Genomic DNA, 21771 nt, shown 5'->3' with positions numbered 1-21771 from the left:
GGGAACCATGGAGCTAGGTCTTCAGCTGAGATAAATCACCATATGTCCATTGAAGTCAGAGGTGCTACAGCAATTTACCTTAGCTGAAGATCTGGCCATAGAGGTGAATACTTGCCAGACATCCTGCTGTTTTTTCACAACCCTGATGTCCATTTTTTTTTCCAGTTTGATTTTAAGTGACTTAAGCAATGGTCCTTCCACCCTTTTCTATAGAAGGCTATTTCTGATTCTAGTCTGGTCTTACTACTAAGAACAACTGCCTAGGGTTACAAGGAATGTTTAAAGAACAGGAGTACTTGTGGCACCTTAGGGACTAACAAATTTATTAAAGCATAAGCTTTCGTGGGCTACTGCATCCGGAGAAGTGGGCAGTAGCCCACGAAAGCTTATGCTCTAATAAATTTGTTAGTCTCTAAGGTGCCACAAGTCCTCCTGTTCTTTTTGCGGATACAGACTAACACGGCTGCTACTCTGAAAGGAATGTTTAGGAGTTTCCAATATAAAAACTGAACTTCCATCCAAAATTTTTTCAGAAATGTTGTCTCAATGATTATTTCCATCAGTGGAGGGGAGGGGTGAATGCATGAAGTTCTGGAGCACATATGTTTTGTCTTGTATGGATGACTGACTGATGCTTCTCGGAAATGAATGTTAATATTACTCTATACACCATACTGAAGGCAGCACAAACCAAAAACATATTCACACATGTGGTGTGAATCAGATGAACTGTTCACTAATAGTTCTCCATTAACAATCCGAGAATAACCCTACATTACGTTTCATGGTTGGGTATTTGTCTGGGCCCTGATCCAAAGGCCATTGCAATGAATGGGAGTTTTTTCATTGACTTCAATGGGCTTTGGATCAAGCCCCTGGAATATTACATCTACCGTGGGCACCACAGAATGACCCCTTGTGTTTAGGAATTGGCATCTGCACTTCACATAAGAGGCACTTTCCCTGGCTAAGAACAAATTCTTTCATCAGATACTGCACTCAAACAGCCACATGGAGAAGTTTATCTTCACTAATGCAGTCCTCCAAACAGCAATGCTAGGGAACTCAGCTTGCCAGCATGAGTTATTCAGCGACATGGTGATCCCATCTACCTACAAAGTGGGGCCATGCTGTAACTGATCCGGAAGTGACCATGTTGTATCCAGGTCTCTTTTGCAGTCTGGAAAGGATTTTAGATGGACCAATGGTCTGTTGCATCACGAAAATTTCGTGTCTTCCAGATTTTGGAGAATCACAGTTTTTGTCATGGCCTTTCAAAGAAGTCAAAGGTGATATTTCCCCCTCTCTTCTTGGAAAATTGAATGCCAGACTCTAATGTTTATTGATTACTTTTGTCACTTTCCATTGATTGGTTGTGTCCATAGTTATGCATAAGGAGTATTGATCTTGTAGTAATTATCCTCTAATGGGGGTCATCTAAGGTCACTAGTACAGCCCTGCCCTTCTTGATTTTTGTTAATTTGTTTTATTGGGATTTTGTTTTTCTCATTTTTTGGAATTGATCTTCCCTTTGGTGCCTTTTTATATGCCACACCGTATTTAGGTTGTTTACAAGCTGTGCAGCATCTTGAACTGCATCAGTTATCTAGGCAATCTCTATTCCAGTTGCTAGCCACTGGACTACAGGAATGTTATGTAAAAAATAAAACATTAGTACCATATGCAGAAAGAAATTTTTGTTGGTTTCCCTTAGATACAACTGGCTAGATTGTAATTCAAACTACATGCCCATTCAGGTGTGCAAAATGAATGAAATCCCATCATACACAAACTGCCTGGGCTCTGGGTGCATAGTAGTGAGCATGGCTACCTGCCTACTACCTTCCTTCGTGGTACAGGTGGGTTTGGGAAGGTAAGTGGACAAGGATTGGCCAGAACCTTGACTCTACTCTTCCACTCACTGGCCAGAGTAATGTGGCTGTAAAGGTGCGGGACTCACCCCGCAGCGCCTCCTGCTGGTTGTCTCAGGGAATTAGCTCTTTTCCAGCCTGGGCGCCCTCTGCAGGCCAGTGTCCTGCTGTCGCTGGCCCCTGTGTCCCTCCCAGGACCCAGTGCCCCTCATCTTTGGGGTGTTGCCCCCTGGCAATACCCCTGCAGTCTCAGGGTTTCCCCACCCAGGGGAACCCCCAACCCTCTATCCCCACCTTGCCTCAGTCATGGGCTACTGCCAGTCACCATCTAGCCCCTGCTCATTGGGCAGACTGCAGTGTAAAAGCCACTCATCGTAGGCAAGGGGGGGTTGGACCTACTGCCCTCCTCTACCATCCAATACCTTTGTGGGCCTAGGACCAGGTCCTGCAGTCTGGGGAGTTGCCAGCCTGGAGCTCCCCTGCTCCTCTGGCCTTTCCCCAGCCCTGCTTCACTCCCAGTACCCTTTCTGCAGACAGCCAGGCCCTGCTCCCGCCAAGACTGGAGAGAGCCTTTCTCTGGCTTCTGGCCCCAGCCCTCTTATAGGGCCAGCTGTGGCCTGATTGGGGCATGGCCCAGCCGCGGCTGTTTCACCAATCAGCTTAGTAGCCGCTTTCTCCCATCCACAGCCCTCTCCAGGGCTGCTTTTAACTCCTTCAGGGCAGGAGTGGGGTAACCACCCCACTACAGTGGCCAATACAGATAATGTGAGTATTCATTTACCATTGGTGCAGGTTAGCAGTGTGCTATTACTCCCTGGAACCAAAGAAGAATTAGGGACATAATTACAATGAAGATCTATTTTTGTTTTGTTTTGTTACTTTCACTTGTCATGCTTTAAATTAGATTTTAAATTCTTATGGGCAGAGCCATATCTTCCTATGCACAGCACCTAATATGATGGTGTCCTGTTGCTGGGTGAGGACTTTGGACAGTATGGCAATAAAAATGTTAATTAATAGTAACTAGATTGAAACAACCATCCGAAAGTAACAGAACTTGGACGCTGCAAACCTAAGTTGCATTTGAACTGGTGATTTAGGAGGGAAAATGCCTGGCAGGAAAATTTAAATAACACTTTGCATTTTCAAATTACATTATTAATTAAGGCCCAATTTTGCTGTCAGATGTGCATAGGGAAATCTCACTTTCTCCAGGGTGTATAGCATGTGTGTAATTAAAGATAGTGATAGTCCCCTGGGCCACTCAGTGCCCAAGTTTGCTGATGCTCTTCCAGTTTTCAGAGTAGCAGACGTGTTAGTCTGTATCCGCAAAAAGAACAGGAGTACTTGTGGCACCTTAGAGACTAACAAATTTATTAGAGCATAAGCTTTCGTGGACTACAGCCCACTTGCATCCGAAGAAGTGGGCTGTAGTCCACGAAAGCTTATGCTCTAATAAATTTGTTAGTCTCTAACGTGCCACAAGTACTCCTGTTCTTCTTCCAGTTTGTTGTTGCTTCTGTATAAGGCAATGGACATGTTTTTATTGTTGTCTGTATTGTCTTTTGTGCACCTGATATAAAGAGAGAGTGTGGTCACAGAAATGTTGAGTCAAATGGGATGCAAAGTAAGTTCCCTGAATGTGCTTCTCCAGGCTATTTCATAGCAGCATTGTTCTCCCAGCTCTAATGACAGGCTGAACTATTTGGAGATCCTTGTGGATGCATGGAATCCATTTCTGTAGGTTAGAATCCACACATTTAAAATGACCCGATTGTATGAGAAAGCCTTAGCTATTTGCTTGATCCAAAAACGAAAGTGAAAACCAAGCAGATCGGTCCATTAGGAAGTTACTTTTGACTTCAGGTGCAATTACATATGAAAAGTCAATAAGTTTGGCAGGAATGTGCCTTCAACACATGTCGCAGACACAGCTAGTTCCTTGCTAGTTGAGGAGTGGGTTTCAGCCAGGACTTTACTTATTTCAGGCTGTACAGACCTCACAACCTGCGGCACTACTTTAGTTTAGAAAGTGCCTAGAAAATTCCTATGGCTCTGGCTCTCATTAGCCTTTATATCAGCCCATTGTTCACAGTTGAGGTGGGTCAGGCAGATTTTGCTTTCTCAGTCAAACTTAGTTGTATGTTAATTCCAAAGTTTTTATTTTTATTTGGGGGGGAGGTATTATTTAGGAGGGGATAAATTACATGGGAAGAAAAGGGAAGTGAAAAGGATAAAGGGGGGCAGGGGAGGGGAGAAGAGGATAAGACATAAGAGAAGTAGGTGGGGATTGAAACTGAGGTAAAGAGATTTTCAGGGAAGGGTAGGGAAAAGGTTGGAGTAAACAACCAATGAGCACAGGACATAGAAAGTCCTGTCAAAACTGTAGAAAATTCTGTGGCTATCCAAAGGTCTCTGCACTGGCTGCTTCCGGTCCTACCAGCGGGAGTCTCAGACTGGCTCCTCTCTGTACTTTTTTCCAAGGCCACATGGTGAGGGGAAAGGGAACCCATTTGGGTCCTAATACTCCTGTATGGAGTGGGGGGATTCCCCTGCACAGTTCTGACTTCAGGGGTGAAGGGCTGTATTTGGATACTCTTACTCTTTTTGAATAGCACCTTACTCTGAAAGCAATCCCACTCATTCCAGTGGGACATCTTGCAGAGTAAGGTCAGTGGTGGGGACAGCACCCTAGTTCCAGCACCGATGAGTACGGTATCACTCACTGTGATTAAGGCTGATAAAATCTGGCTGCAAGGAAGACAGCGCTCAACATGATTAAGGAGAGTGGAATCAAACCCCTGTTTTGTTTGATTTGTTTTTTAAAGCGTGAAATGCTGCTACCCTTTAACTTTGGTTCAGCATTTGACCAGTTCTAATGATAGCGACAGTAGTCATAAAGAAAGTAGAAAGGGCCCTTCATAAACATGACAAGTTAAAAGAAACCCCTCTCTGAAATGCGGAGCAAACAAACAAGCTCATGATGACAAAAAGCACTCAAAGAGGAAGAAAAATCACACCTAAAATAAGCCAGATTGTACTACAAAGAAAGTATCCCCCTGTAAATAGAATGTTTGTATTATAAAGTTGAAGGAAGGCACTGAGTAAATTCAATAGAGGGTCACCTTACCACTCTGTATCTAACACATTATGAGCCCCAAGAATTCTGACTGATGTAATGGTTAGTAGCACATCTCAGGACATGTGACTGATTTTTTTTTTTTAAATATCAGGGTTAGAAGGGACGTTAGGAGGTCATCTAGTCCAACCCCCTGCTCAGAGCAGTACTAATCCCCAGACAGATTTTTGCCCCAGATCCCTAAATGGCCCCCTCAAGGGTTGAACTCATAACCCTGGGTTTAAGAGGCTAATGCCCAAACCACTGAACTAGCCCTCCCTCTGTTATGTTTAAATGCCATATATATCTTAAAAAATCTCAGTATATGATACATAGCTTGGCATTCTTTGTTGTAAATGCCCAAAGTGGGTCATTTGTATTACTCCATTATTTTTTGTTATTTAAATTCTTCAATGTCATTTCAAAATACCCAAACCTTTTTATTTATTTTCAGTTTAGTTGATCCAGCCACTGTCTTTCCTGTCACTTTGCCTCCCACCATTCATCTCTCTGAAAATCATTTGATTTGAACTGAGGCCTTATATATTAAGTTTCATCTTCTCTCAGATTATAACAGGAACGTAAGAACTGCCATAGTAGGTCAGACCAAAGGTCCATCTAGCCCAGTATCCTGTGTCTGACAGTGACCAGTAGCAGCATTTTAGGGGAAGCGTACAGAGCAGGGCAATTCTAGAGAGATTCACTTATGTTTTTCCGTCCCGGCTTCTGGCAGTCAGAAATGTAGGGTTATCCCGAGCAGTACTGTTGTGGATCTGTAATGCACTATCTACTGAGTGCTCCACCCTTCCACCCTGCCCTCCAAAGCATGCCTCCCTGCCCCTAACCCAAGGCTCCTTACCCCACAGCTCGTAGGTTAGGGCTGCATCCAGTTGCATGGAGAAGCGATTAGAGTAGCCTGGGGGGAGGGGGTTAGAGCAGTGTGGAGGTGGGGTTAGAAGGTCAGGTTGGCAGAGATCTCCATGTTCTGGGATGGTTCCATTTAGGACTACACCACTGACCCTAAGCATGGGGTTGCATCTCTCATCTTGGCTAATATCCTATCCTCCATGAAATGTACCTAATTCTTTTTTTAACTCAGTTGTACTTTCGGCCATCACAACATCCCATGGCAATGAGTTCCACAGGTTAACTGTGTATTGTGTGGAAAAGTCCTTCCTTATGTTTCTATTAAACCAACTGCCTATTCATTTCATTAGGTGACCCCTGTTTTTCTGTATTGTTGGTAAGGGAGAATAAAATGTCTCTGTTCTCTTTTTTCCACATCATTCATGATTTTATAGATCTCTATCATATTCCCCCTTAGTCATCTCTTTTCTAATATGACTGTTCCAGTCTTTTTAGTGTCTCCTCTTTTGGAAGCCATTCTATAACCTTAATCATTTTTGTTGTCCTTCTCTGAACATTTTTTAGTATCACTATATCTTTTTTGAGATGGGACAACCAGAACTGGACACAGTATTCAAGATGTGGGTGTACCAGAGATTTATATAGTAGTTTTACAATATTTTCTATCCCTTTCCTAATAGTTCTAACATTCTGTTAGCCTTTCTGACCACTGCTGAGAACTAAGTTTAAGTTTTCAGAGAATTATCCACTATCACTTCAAGATCTCTTTCTTGAGTGGTAACAGCTAATTTAGAACCTATAATCAAGTATGTGTAGTTGGGATTATTATTTTTTCCAATGTGCATTGCTTTGAATTTATCATTGTTGAATTTCATTTACTGTTTTGTTGCTCAGTCACTCAATTTTGTGAGATTAGCCTGTAACTCCGCAATCAGTTTTGGACTTAACTATCTCAAGCAATTTTGTATCATTTGCAAATGTTGCCCCTTCACTGTTCACTCCCCTTTTCAGATCATTAATGAACATGTTGAACAGCACAGGTCCCAGTACAGATCTAGGGGGGACCCCACTGTTTACAACTCTCCATTGTGAAAACTGACCATTTATTTCTACTCTCTGTTTTCTATCTTTTAACCAGTTACTGATCCATGAGAGGACCTTCCTTGTTATCCCATGACTGCTTAGTTTCCTTAGTAGCCTCTGGTGAGGGATCTTGTCAAGGCTTTCTGAAAATCAAAGTACACTATATTGACTGGATCAACCTTATCTACATGCTTTTTCGCCCCCTCAAAGAATTCTCATAGATTGGTGAGGCATGACTTCACTTTACCAAAACTGTGTTGATTCTTCGCCAACAAATCGTGTTTATTTATGTGTCTTTTGACTCTGTTCTTTTCTATAGTTTCTACCAATTTGCCCGGTACTGAAGTTAGGATCACTGGCCTGTAATTACAAGGATCACCTCTGAAGCCCTTTTTAAAAATCTATGTTACATTAGCTACCTTCCAGTCATCCGATACAGAGACTTGTTTCGATGATAGGTTAAATATTACATTTAGGAGTTCTGAAATTTAATATTTGAGTTCTTTCTTGAGTAAATACCATCTGATCCTGCTGATTTGTTTCCCTTTAATTTGTTCTAAAACCTCTCTGACAGGGTCCCCGGAGTGCAATCTGGAACTTGGGTACTGCTGTGCTCTCTTAACTCTCCAGTCTGGGATGTCTTTCACAATGCTTTTCTAGGGATAAGCAGAAAATTCCTCCAGGTGCTGTTATCACTCAGCATGTGAAGCCCCACACCCAGCTAGACTGCATGAATGCTCTCAAAGCCTCACACAAGGAAAGGCACCCACCAATTCCCTTTCCTCCAGCTCCACAGCATTGCACCCCTGAGCTGTGCCATCTAGCCCTGGTCAGAAGCCTGACCAGTGTAAATTTATTACCCAGTCCACCCCTCCCTCGATGTGGAGAGGACATACACTAGCTTTGTAAACTGGGCTGAGATTTCCCAAACATTTCAAGCAAAATACACTGTTTTAAGTAAAGTATAAAACAGATTCATTAACTACAGAAAGATAGATTTTAAGTTATTATAAGTGGTAGGCACAAAAGGTCAGAGATAGTTACCAAAGAAAATAAAAGATAAGCACACAATCTAAATCTTGAACCTTATTACACTAAGCAGTATTTAGATCAAACAATTTTCTCACCCCACCAGATGTTACAGTCCTTAACACACAGACGTCTCCCTGAAGCCTGGACCAGTCTCCTCAGCATTCTTGTTGCTCCCAGTGTATGTGTGGGAGGAGAAAGGCAAAGGCAAGATGCTACTGTTCCTTATTTTATACCTTCAGTCCATGTGCCTGGAAAACACTAACCCAGACATGTCCTGATGGGCTTTGCTGAGTCATAGAGCCGAGCAGTCCCCATTGTGGGGTACTTAGGTAGACCTAATTGAATTGTAAATCCCGTGATTACAACTCCCCTGCTGATTAATGGTTGTTGAACACCCTCCTGGGCAGGGGTCCTTTGTATGTCACTAACAAATTTACAGCATATTTCAGTAACAACCGTACAGCAAAATCTCATAACTTTATATCCACTAAAGATAAACATATTTGGGTGGGTTTCAGAAGATCGTGACCTTTCATATGATAGCTTACATGGCATGCTTTGTATGAAATATCACAATCATATATAAATGATGAATATGGGGGTTACAGCGTGCCATTTTGAGGTACGGTGTGTCACAACCTCTTCCATTGACACAGCAACGTGGGGCAGTACTTCAGATTTGTCACTGAAAACGAATAGATCTGATGTGGGTCTCTCCCCCACATCTTCTGCAGTGAAGACTAATACAAAGAATTCATTCTGCTTCTCTGCAATGCCCTTGTCTTTCCTGAGTATTGCGTTAACACCTGGCCGGTTTGGCAGGCATCCTGCTTCTGAGGTGCTTAAAGAAATTCTTACTGTTACTTTTTTCATCTTAGCAACTTGCTTCTCAAATCCTTTCTTGGCCTGGCTTATTATACTTTTTACACATAACCTGAAGGAGTTTGTGCACCTTCCTATTAACCTCACTAGGTTTTGACTTCCAAATTGTAAAGAATCCCGTTTTGCCTCTAACAGCCTTCATTACTCCTCTGTTTAGCTATGGCATTCTTTTGGTCCTCCTATTGTCTTTTCTAATTTGAGTTATACGTTTAGTCTGAGCCCCCATTATGTTGTTTTTAAATAGTCTCCATGCTTTTTGCAGGCATTTAACCCTAGTGACAGCTCTTTTCAATTTCCATCTAACAAGCATCGTCATTTTTGTGTAGTTCCTCTTTTGGACGTTAGATAGGGTGACCAGATGTCCCAATTTTACAGGGACAGTCCTGATTTTGGGATCTTTTTCTTATATAGGCTCCTATTACCCCCCACCCCCTGTCCCGTTTTTTCACATTTGCTGTCTGGTCACCCTAACATTAGATGTTATGATGGTGGGTGTTTTTGGTACTATCCCCCCTACAAAGATGTTAAATTGAATTAATTAGGATCACTGGTACTGAGCAGTTCAGCTACAGTCACCTCTTACACATCCTGTGCATCACTTTAGATTAAATCAAGAATTGCCTCCCAGTTCCTCCTTCTGGGTTCCAGGACTAGCTTCTCCAAGAAGCATTAAAAACCACTAGATTTTATTGATTAAAACACCAATGCAGCCTTAACTGTGAGTTTGATCAGCCATCTCTTACTCAGCTAAAACTCCCATTGACTTTGAGGAACTTCAAGGAATGAAGGTTCTGACCGTATATTGAGACCACTAGGTTCTGCTCTGCTGAAAAAAAAAAAAAGCATATTACATTGTGCCTGATTTCCTCCCCCCACATAATTATTTTTCTACTTGCACTTACTTGATGGAATAAGGACAGCTAGAGGACTCTTATCAGACCGGCTCATTCAGCAATATTAAGTGAACTTTGTTTTATGTTGAGACAGTTTAGCAATGATGCCTTTTACTTGACTAATTTCTGTCAAATATGTCAAAAGTGCTTTTTCAGATGCACTGCATTCACTAGGGCATCAGCTAGCTGTTTTTCTGTTCCATGTACCGGTGCATATTAACTGGACAAAGAATTAAGGCTTAGGTGTTCCCACTGGGGCTGTCTTGCCACAAAGAGACAGGAGCACTCAGCCCACAAGCAGTGCTATCATGGCATCTCCATTGGTTTTCTTTCCCATTCAGTATCAGTCAAGTTAGCTTTCCTATTGGCACAAAAATAGTTACAATATTGATCCTGTGGATAAACAGAGTGGGAAATGGGTTAAAATTCCAGCACAGTATTGTGAAAACAACATGGGCCCTCTTAAGAAGATGACTGTGAATGACCCTTGTTATGACTTAGCTGGGAGTTCTTTTTATCAATGCAACGAGACTCAGTGGTGAGTTACACAACTAGAGCTTTAGTGATCGTGAGTAAAATGTGCAAGAACACCTAAGTGACTTAGGAGCTTAAATTCCATTTTCTAAGGTTGGCTTTCAAAGAGGATCCTAAGGGTCCAAATTTCAAAGGTATTTAGGCACCTAAAGATGCAAATAGGCACCTAGTGAGATTTTTCAAAAGCACCTAAGCAGATTAGATGCCTAACTCCCACGGAGATCTCACAACAGTCCCTGCTCTCACCCAAAGGCCTGGAGCCACAATGAAGGAAGCACTAATGTGGCACCCATGGAGCTCTTGGGGTGGGTTGTTTTACTCCCTCTTGGTTCTGTTTAGGGCTAGTTACCAATCTAGATCTACAGTAACAACATATTCTGAACATAATAATAATATAGTGTCTTCAAAGAGTCTGATAGAATTTGGGTCCCATTGTAATGAATCTCCGCTGTGCCCTCTCTTGGATATGGATGGCATCCAATCCTCCATCATTCACCACTCTTCCAATGGTGTAACCGGTCCCCTGTGCCCAACCATCACTTGGATAATGCCCAAATCTACAATGGCTCTGAGTTCTGTCTTTGCTACCTTTCTCGCGATCATCCCAGTGCAGTGAGTATATTTAAGAAACATATTAAGAAAAAACATCTATCTTTAAAGTTGAATAAAATTATATGCCTTCAAAATGACTTTGGTTGTTACAGCACTGCTCTGGATGGAACATATGGATAGAGTATATGCATTACCTAATTTCATCTGCTCTGTTGTCAAAGAAGTCTGTAAGGTTTTGAGAACAAAGGGTAGAGACATGACAGACACTGATGTTCGTGACCCACAGCAGGTATCACTGATAGCAAGGAGTCACCTTGGAGACAGGTGCCAAATTAGTATCCTGAAGCTCCAAAGCAGGGACATAACTTGGTGTTGTTCTGCAGCCGTGAAAAATCTGTCAGATACAATGTTTCTTCCATAGTTATCAAAGTTCATACTTTTCTTTTAACCCATGCTGGCCTTCTCTTTATTTTGTTACATATTTCCCTTGCTTTAGAAACAAGAGATGCTCACATATTGACAAAGCAGTGTGATCACAGAGCATTTAAATAATTCTGACATTTCATTTTGGGTCATGGCATGTATTTTCCAACAGGAAATTGGAGAATTAAGAAAATAGTGGGTGGAGGTTTTTCATTAAAAAGTAGGAGGAAAGAACCTGCCGGGATCCCTGTCCCATCTAAAGTTAAAGAAGAAATATCCTCACCTCCCAGGAAGATGTCCCTTGTTCATTTTACATACAATTCTGCCTGCATTGAATATATGGGAAAATGCTTCCTAAATAACAGAGCCTAGTTTTAGGCTAAGCCCCCACCATTTTCCTTATTTCACTTTTACAGAGTTTTTCCACAGCCCTTATTTAGGGATATTTCCTTCTCAAGTTGATGGAAGTTTTGCCTACATACAGGCTAAGTAAGGCTCTCAGGAAACACTTACATTGACTTCAATGGGAGTTGGATTGGGTCCTTGGTCATTATTAACCTGGGGAGGATTTCACTAGATAGTCTAGAGATGTTCTTAGTCGAATTGGTTAGGAATTTTTGGACTAAATGTTTCTGCATCAGAAAATGCCAATTTGTTGATGAAACTTGATTGGTTTTGATGAAAATGTTTCTCGGTTTTTGATCAAAACTTAAGAGAGATCCATCTGGGATGTTGGTGACCCAGGTTCAATTCCCTGTACCTGGTTCCAACCGGGGACTTGAAGCTGGGTCTCCTACATCCTAGCTCTCTTTGGTTTTGACCAGAAATTCCATCCTGCAGCTGAGAAACATTTTCGTCAAAACCAATCAGTTTCATCAACAAATTGGCATTTTCCCAAGTGAGTACCCTAGTCATTGGGCTAGTCACTATTCTAGCATCTCTCTTTCATGTTTTTCCACTAATTTTTTTAAAGGTCTTAGTTTTGTTCCACTGCAGAACAAAAACACATTGCAAAACTTTGAAATATTTTGAAAAACAGAATTCTTGTTTTCTGGCCCGCCCTAGTTTTAGTGAATGTTTATATATGTGAAGTTTATAAGGACTGGCCTTTTGGGAGCACTACACCTAGCCATGCACCATTCATCTCCAGATAGTGAATATGATGATGATTCATTGGACCATCTGGATATATTCATTGCCACGGCCCAATAACAGTATCTTTACCTCTTAGCTGAATGCACCACCTTCTCTACTGATATTTGCCTCAAGACTCTTGCTTAGAACAAAGATTTCCACTAACTTCAGTGGGAGTTGGACAGGCCCCCCCCCAAATTTGTTACCATTTGTTGACTGTTCATTGGCCTATGTGAAATTAGTTTTATACATCAATCCAATTTTCATGGCTCTATTAATATAGCCACCACTACAACTGGCATTGATTCATATCCTTCTGAGAATCTTGGTAGACGGGCCAAAGAGTGAATGGGTAATGGAAACTGAACTACTCTCTCAGCTCTTGGGCTGGTTCATCGGAGTGCAAGTGGTAGGAAGACTGCAGTACCAATCACCATATTTTACCTGTGGATAGAGGACTTCACCTCTGGAGCTGTCAGTCTGGCACCTTTTATGAGCACTATATTTACATAGAGGAAAATGTATTTAGAAATGAGAGTGGATTGCTTAGGGCTAGATTGTGACTAGAGGTGGTCAGAACTTATTTTCTATAGAAAAATTCAACATAAACTAACAAAAAAATGTTTTCAGAGAAATTTTCTGAAGAAGATTTTGATTTTTGCAATGGAAGATTGAAATATTTTGTCTGAAAAACAAAATATTTTTATTCTGAAATGCAACCATGATGCTTCGCAGAGTTGCAGTTTGGGTGCTCATGCTCCTCTATAGGGACTACATTTCCCATAAGGCACCATGGCCTCCTCTCTTGGTTAGGGGAGGCTGTGCATCATAGCAGTCACATGGTTACGGTGCATCATGAGGGATGTAGCCTGGCTGCATATCACAGCACATAAAAGAGATGGGGGCATGATTCTCCCAAACTAACACTTCTGTGAGGCACTACAGCAAAATTTCAGAATCACAATATTTCAGTTTTCAGCTGAAAATAAAAAAAAAAACAGTTTTCAGGTATTGAGTATTTTTCTACCAAAATCAAAATTTTCCATGGAATGCAAACACTTTTTGCAACAACAACAAAAATCACTTAGACAAAAAATTGTTTTTTTTTTTAATTGAAAAACACTTTTAACATGAAATTTTGAACCAGCTCTAACTGTGAGTTGTAGTACACTTCAAAAGGAGAATAAGGGCAGGTCTACACTAACCCCCCCCCCCCCAATTCGAACTAAGGTACGCAACTTCAGCTACGTGAATAACGTAGCTGAAGTTCGAAGTACCTTAGTTCGAACTTACCTCGGTCCAGACGCGGCAGGCAGGCTCCCCCGTCGACTTCGCATACTCCTCTCGCCGAGCTGGAGTACCGCAGTCGACGGCGAGCACTTCTGGATTCGACTTATCTTGTCCAAACAAGATGCGATAAGTCGAACCCAGAAGTTCGATTTGCTTGCCGCCAAACTACCGGGTAAGTGTAGACCTACCCTAAGAGTTAGTAGCAACTCTTACATTCCTACACAGGCTACTTGGACCTGTGCATACAAATAAGCAGGGCTATTCAGCTGTTTACTTCTTTCCCAGAGCAGGGAGATAGAGTAAACATAGGGAATGTTCAGGGAAATTAATTACCCTAATCACTGGCCAAAGTGGCTGAGTGGGATGAGAGAGAAAATTACTGTTGGTGTAGGCTAGCAGCAAATTACTACACCCTGGAAAGGAGGATGAGACGGGAGGAATTATGATTTACAGGTGTCATGGTGCCTCCCTGGGTTACTCCTGGCTTGATGCAGCTCATTCATCACCCCTTGCTCCTGGCTATATGTAAACTCAAAACAATAAGTTATGCAACATTAAACTCCTGGAGTGAAGTCCTGGACCCATTCAACTCAATGGCAAATCTCCCATTGACTTCAGTTGGGCCAATATTTCACACCTGGAATTTGCAAAGCATGCTATGAAATATTCATGCAAAAATTAGATGTGCTTAGAATAGCAAAGACAGCTTGTAGAAGCACTGGGTAACTTTCCCTTGGAAATGGTTATATCCTGCATAGACATAACTTGTTGGAATTAAGTGGATGACAGATTTGATGTTCGTAGGGGTTTTTTTCTTCCTTTTTTTTTTTCCTCATGTGACTTTCTTTCTAATGGAAAAAAATTAAAATATTTAACATAGCTTTAGCCAGGGGTTAGCCTTGGAGGGTAATTTAATATGAATATCATTATTAAAATCCCACTGCTTCAAATGGATTTTTCAGATTAATAAATCTGCAGAGATATAAAATTATCTGATTTATAACTGTGTATTAGTAGATCTGAAATGTCAGTTATTATCTGTCCTGCGTAATGCTTAGATTGTCATATAATTTTATGCATCTTCTAGAAAAGACTAAAAAGTAAAAGGAATTAGGAACTTTCAGCCACCTTTCAAAATCAGAACTTCAGCCCAAAGAATAGCATTGAAGGTTACAATTGTCCAGGTTAACACAATCTAGAATAAAATAGCATAATGTCAGTAATGGCTGTGGTAAATAGTTTTATTTAGGAGACTCATTTCTTGTTTAATAGAAGGCTGGCTAGATTGGAGAAGATTTAGAATATAAAGACTCATTCATATGTAAATCAAGTGAAGAAGAAGTTATGAACCCAACCTATCGCTTTATGAAACAACCGCAAAGCTCCAACCCTAAAGGTTACTTATCTACTGAGCAGATTTACCAAATAAGATCAAGAACTTGATCGTACTATTGAACTCAGAGGACACAGGAGAGTGAGAACATACATGGGTTAGAGGTGCTATTTTTTTTTGGATTGGTATTGAATCGATTCATTGTCGTGCTTGGGGCATTGTGTTACAGATCCAGTTTTTCAGATGAGGCATAAAGTCAAGGCGCTGACCATTCATCATTAAGAATTCCTTGGCTCTTAACATAAGACTGAGGGTATGTCTGCTCAGCAGAGTGCTTCCAAGAATGGATAGACATAGATGCGTTAGGTCTTCTCAAGCTGGCATGCTAAAAATAGTAGTGTGGTTGCAGCGGCATGGGTGGCATCTCTGACTAGCCGCCCTAGTACAACCCACCCAACCCTAGGTGCATGCTTGGGTGGGTAGCCCATGCCACTGCCCATGCTGCCATGGCCACACTGCTATTTTTAGCATGCTAGTTTGAGCAGAGCTAGAGTGTGTCTGTCTACCCACCCAGCTGCTGTGTAGACATTCCCTAAGGGTTTAAACCCCAGTATCCCGGCCAATGTCTAGTTTGGGTATTCTGCCTACCTAACTTCTCCTCTTCTGTTTCAATTGGATAGGGTATTCTCTTCAGCTACCTGTCCTAAACTGTTCTACAGTGTAGCCCATTGGGAATAACATCCCTGGAGGGGCAGCTGGACTAATTCTGGACTGGATTCCCATGTGTGAATCTGGCAGCGGAACAGATGGTGGTGCCTGCCCCTGACTCTGCCTTCTCCCATCTCAGCACCAGAGCACCTTCTCTGCCCAGTCCAGGAGAAGAGCTACTGTGGAATAAAAGGGAGAAAAGGCTGATGGTATCATCCCCTGCTCTGTGATGGTGGGGGGAACTTGCCCATGGGGGGTCCCCTCCTTGCATATCTGGGGAGGGGATGCACTGATCTATTTCATGGATTAAAAGTGGAGTAGAGATTGTACCTTATTATTTTGCAAAAGAATACTGAAAGTCAAATATCTGCCTGATTTACTGTTCACCTATCTCAGGAAGAAGAGAATCTCAGGAAAACTTTCCTGACAGAGAATTGCTTCAGACCACAGAATAGTCTATCAAGGGAATAATGTGGTGGGAAGCCCAGTTACTTGGGACTTTTCAAAAACTAGACTGGATAGTGTATTGTTGGGAATACTCCTTCATTGTCACGACATGGACTAGATGTTCAAATAGGTCTTTCTCATTTCTGTAGGATTCTACCTTGTAAGGCAAAACATTAAGGTAGATTTTTCACCTTCTACACCTGGTGAGAGAGCCTCTCACCCAACAATAGTTCTTGCTGAGGGCTCTGGATATTCCCTTTGTGTTCAAAGAGTCCTGCCTAATTTCCAAAGCTTTTAAGTCATTGGTTTCAGTTCCTCCTTTAATCTGCTTGAAGACTTCCATAAAGTCCTAAAGAAAGAGAGTAATAAGATCATGGTCTGCAGTGATGGAGCATGCAATAATAAATGCCTTTTCCTTGTGTAAATTTGCATGAGATGTGATCTGGAGATGCGGTTAAGATGGAATGAACATTGCAGAGCAAGTCCGATCAGACCTTTGAGTGTCCTCATTTCTATTCTTCTTAATGGCAAATTTCTTTATCTTTCCACTTTATTCTTCTAGGGTGAAGCCCTGGCCCCATTCAAGCCAATGGGAGTTTTGCCATTGAGTTGATGGAGCTAGGATTTCTACCCTAATATTTGCATAATTTGTTTTTTGTTCAAGATAGAAGCCTTAAGTGATTTTACTCACTTCCTCTTGGGGAAAACTGTTCTATAGCTCAGTTCCTGTGAGCTCCTCCACATTAGCTGCTACAAACAGCTAGTGAGCCATTTCCCCCAGATCTCTGCTCTTCAAACTACTCGATGTAAAGTGCAATAGAAAAGTTGAAATGCGATGTTTTGGTCCTACCATGGATTTCATCAGTTCTCTGGGAAGCATGGCTACCTAGGTCTCCCGTAAGCATTTGAGTTTTGAGGAAAAAATAGGTGAAAGCCGGGTAAAATAGGCCTGAAGAAAAGGGACAGAGCAGCAAGATTAAACAATAGTATTACCCCACTGAGTGAATGCAGGTTTGGAATTAACATGATTACATAGATGAGAGTCAAGTTTCAGGTGTTGATTGACTTGCTTATAGGCGCTGACTCCATGGGTACTCCAGGGCTGGAGCACCCACGGGGAAAAATTAGTGGGTGCTCTGCACCCACCGGCAGCCAAGCTCCCCTCCCTATCCCGCCCCCCCCCACCTCACCTCCGCATCTACCTCCTCCCCTGAGCACGCCGCGTCCCGCTTCTCCGCCTACCTCCCAGCGCTTGCCACCACCAAACAGCTGTTTCGTGCAGTAACAAGCTCCAGGTGAGGGGGGGAGGAGCGGGAATGCGGCATGCTCAGGGGAGGAGGCAGGGATTTGGGGAAGGGGTTGGAATGGGGGGGGGCAGGGGCTGGAGGAGGCGGGGAAGGGTGGAGTGGTGGAGTCGGGGCAGGGCCAGGGGCAGAGGCAGGTCGAGCACCCACCGGTGCCAGCAGAAGTCGGTGCCTATGAACTTGCTCTGGATATAAAAGCCCAGGTCTCAATTTACCTTGAATTTACTGTGGAAACTTGAAGGGGGAGGTTTTTCAGTGTAGTTGCTAAGGGTGTTTGGCTAGAGCTCTGACAGTGGTCTGAAACTGTGACATTGGCTGATAATGCCCATTAATACTGAGGGCTGCAACATTTAGGTATATTGGTTCTTTGGGGTTTGCTTTTAAATTCTTGGTAACTGCATGTCATTAACTCATGCAGCTCGGCAAACAAAGCCTGAGATCAAATACTACAAGCCTCTTTCTCCACATACCAACACAACACAGATTCATCTTGCAGTGCTTTGTCTGTAAGTTCTTAAGCAGGAAAATTTCTCACTGATTTCAGCAGGGTTTTACCTGACTCAGAGTTTAATCTTAGTCAGATATGTAGTCTGAATCTTTTTTTCCCCTTGGTTGATTTCATAATTTAAATAAAACTCTAGTGAAAAGTCTGTGTTCTCATCACTTCTCCTACTCATTTCACAGCTATGGCTAGTGTTATTTTTATTCTGTTTGTCTTGTTTAGCCGAGTGTTTTGATGTGTTCCAAGATCATTCTAGCATATTGTGTATCCCTTCCTAGTATATCACTATTCCATCTGCAGCTTGCAGTATATTCCACATCTAAATCCTTGATCCTCGGTGTTATGACATTTTTCATATGGCAGACAACATAGAGCTATGGGGATTTAAAAAAAAAATCTCTTGTAGTCTATCAAGTTAGTGTCTGTCTTTAGTTTCTCTTTCCATTGCTTTGATTCAATAGTTGGTTCTGTATATTACACAGAAATGGGCAATTTGGTTTGGAAATAACACTGACCCACCTCCTCCATTTTCACCAAACACGGACCTAACCTTTAATGAGGCTCTGAAATGGTCAGATACATTTTCTTCACATCAGGTTGCTAGCCGGTAAAGAAGCAGTAGTGCTGGGGAAAAAAAAGCTGTTCTGTGGGTATTCTGGGTCAGGATCATTAGTGGCACAGCTGGAAATCTCAGAAGAAAGCCTCTTCTTATTAGGATTCCAATCTAGTTTTGCAGACTAAGAAGGCTTGCATGGTTTGGATAAAGCATCTACGCTTTTGAATAGAGTTCTGACTCTTTGGGAGATGGTCCCACACTCAGCTAGAAGTGAATTAAGTGGGTGCTAATCTTACACTCATTCAACGGGCCCATCTTAATCTTTCCAAAAAAGCAGGTAAAACATAATCCCTCACATAAAGCAAATTCTGTAGTTTCCTGGTTCCTGTGGGCAATGCTAGCAGATGGTACCAGCAGTATCCTGTCGGATATGACTGAGAGTCAGCTTTCGGTTTAATTTTCTCTCTCTCTCTCTCTCTCTCTCTCTCTCTCTCTTTTTACATTTTAATTAAAGCCTATGCATGATAACTGCTAGAGCTGGTCACATAATTATTGGAAAATACCATGTATTGTGAATGTTGGTATCCAGTCACTCAACTATTATTTGCAAATAATTTGTTTCATTATACAGCCAGGTAGTTTGCTGTAGTAATTACCACAGAGGCTACTCAAATTAAATTTCATTATGTTGCCTATAGCCAGGGGTGAAAGTAGAAATAGGGACTTACCGGTATGGGGCTGGGTTGGGGCCGGCTCTGGCCCCCGGAAGGAGCAGGGCCTCGGGTGCAAGGGGCGGGGATGGGGGTCAAAGCCAGCCCCGGCCCGCCCTGTACAGTAAGTGCCCTCCCCCTCCGGGGTAGCAGCGGCAGCCGGGGGCTCCGGCAGGAGTTTAAAGGGCCCAGGGCTCGGCCGCCACTACCACCCCGGGCCCTTTAAACCACTCCCAGAGCCTCCGGCTGCCACTGCTACCCCAGGGCTCCGGCAGCAGGGCACCGACGGCTATTTAAAGGGCCCGGGGCTCCCCTTTCTCTACCGCCTTGGGGCCTTTAAATAGCCCCCGGAGCCCCGCTGCTACTGCAGGGCTCTGGGGGCTATTTAAAGGGCCTATGACTCCCCTGCTTCTACCGCCCCGACCCTTTAAACAGCCCCCAGAGTCCTTGGGGAACGGCGGCAGGGCTCTGGCAGCTATTTAAAGGACCTGGGGCTCCAGCTACTGCTGGGAGCCCCAGGCCCTTTAAATTGCCGCCTAGGGAAGCCGGGCCACCCCAGTATGGCGCACCGGCTCTTGCCCCTTCACCGTACCGGGGCGTACCAGCTTACTTTCACCTCTGCCTACAGCGGATCCAGTGTAGTGCAGTAGAGAATTCAGTCCCTCTTTGCTACAGCTCTTTAAGCAGCCTTAGTGGTATCTTTTAGGGCCTTTTCCCATTAGAGATGGGCCTGATAGAAGTCAGGGTTTGGTACTGCAGGCACAGTATGCTGAAGAATCAGAGAGGGCAGTGCAGAACGGGGAAGAAAATTGGCAGCATGTGATCTCTGGAAGAAGAAAGAGGAGAACCCATGTACCCCCAATGCAGATAGAGGTACAAAACCATTTTCAGGCTCCCTGCACAGATACTATGGTAGAGAATGGTTTGGAAGAGTTATCTGAGGGAAGGGATCAGGAGACCCCATTGACCGGAAGGCATGGGATGCATTGTCCTAGGGATGGCGGTTCGACGACCACCACTCCCAAGAGGAGGAGATGGGTGGTGGTGGTTGGGGATTCCCTCCTAAGGGGGACAGAATCATCCATCTGCCATCCAAACCAGAAGACTCGAGAAGTGTGCTGCTTGCCTGGAGCTAGAATTCAGGATGCGACAGAGCGTCTGCCGAGACTGATCAAGACCTCGGACCACTACCCCTTCCTACTTCTCCACATGAGCACCAATGATACTGCCAAGAATGACCATGAGCGGGTCACTGCAGACTACATGGATCTAGGAAGAAGGATAAAGGAGTTTGAGGCACAAAGGCATACCTAATATTAGCATATCTAATAGGTGATTACACACTGTGGTGAGATTATCATAAAAGTACATAGATAGCTAGATAGACAACAATCATAACTTAAAGTCAACAGAAAGTTTTTATCTGTTTATTTATTATTATCTGGAGAGCGTATGGAGGGCCTTACTCATATTCTACTCTGTCTGACTTCAATCCTATTATTATTAATGTTGGTGGCACTATTGTTAATTTAAATTTATTTTGTCACAAAAATAAGGATTGAAGAATTAGAAGAATTGAACTGAAACATTAATCTCCTATCTTGTTTGCCAAGAAGAAAAAAAGTACAGTAGCACCTCAGAGTTACAAGCATCTTGGGAATGGGGCTTTTTCGTAACTCTGAAACGTTCATAACGCTGAACAAAATGTTATGGCTGTTCTTTCAAAAGTTTACAACTGAATATTGACTTAATACAGCTTTGAAGGTTTACTATGCAGGAGAAAACGCTGCTTTACTTTTACTTTTTTTAGTAGTTTACATTTCACACAGTACTTTACTGTATTTGCGTTTCTGCTTCTTTTTTTTTTTCTGGTCTCAACCACGCACCTCATTTGGAACCGGAAGTACACAATCAGGCAGCAGCAAACTGGTCAGTTCAAACTCTGGTGTTCATAACTCTGAGGTTCTACTGTAAATGTCATGTAGAAAAATAAAATATCAATGTATTGTCTTCTATAATTATGCATCAGGAATGGGAATGATGTATCAGCAAAGTTCTGCTTTTAAACTCATGATAGCTATGCTGCCATGCACATCTTTTACCCTGAAATCAGGAATAGTATCTTTTATGTCAGTGGCTTTAAAATATCATTAAGGTGTCCAATGAGATTCAAATAACTACTTTTCCCCATAGGTGCTGGGACTAGGAGTGCTGGGGGTGCTGCTTGAAGGGGTTTCCATCCTATACAGGGTTTACAGTTTGGTTCAATAGCTCTCAGCACCCCCACTATACAAATTGTTCCAGCACCCCTGCTTTTCCTATCTTAAAATTACAATACCCATGAGAATTTCTAGGAAACAGGATGTCCGCGCAAAAAATTAGCCCTGCAACTTTGCTTTGTTCACTTTAACATCCTTAGAAATGTAACTCTGCCCTTGTCATGGTGACATTCATTAATTATTTACCAAAATTTCTCCTTCCCCATCATTTTGGTATGTCACTGACTTACATCACTGATTAAAATGCTGTCCA

At 42.6% G+C, this 21771-nt stretch overlaps 1 protein-coding gene across 1 annotated transcript in view; it reads left to right on the top strand.

The window, feature by feature from the left end:
* The window catches only part of RIT2 (Ras like without CAAX 2), a 285679-nt gene that overhangs the window by 214593 nt on the left and 49315 nt on the right, over positions 1–21771 (top strand). The gene's annotated exons all lie outside the window — the stretch shown is intronic.

Source organism: Chrysemys picta, chromosome 6 (assembly GCF_011386835.1).
Source record: "Chrysemys picta bellii isolate R12L10 chromosome 6, ASM1138683v2, whole genome shotgun sequence".
Taxonomy (NCBI): Eukaryota; Metazoa; Chordata; order Testudines; family Emydidae; genus Chrysemys; species Chrysemys picta.
The sequence above is the reverse complement of the archived record's forward strand: the minus strand, read 5'-3'. Positions and strand labels throughout refer to the sequence as shown.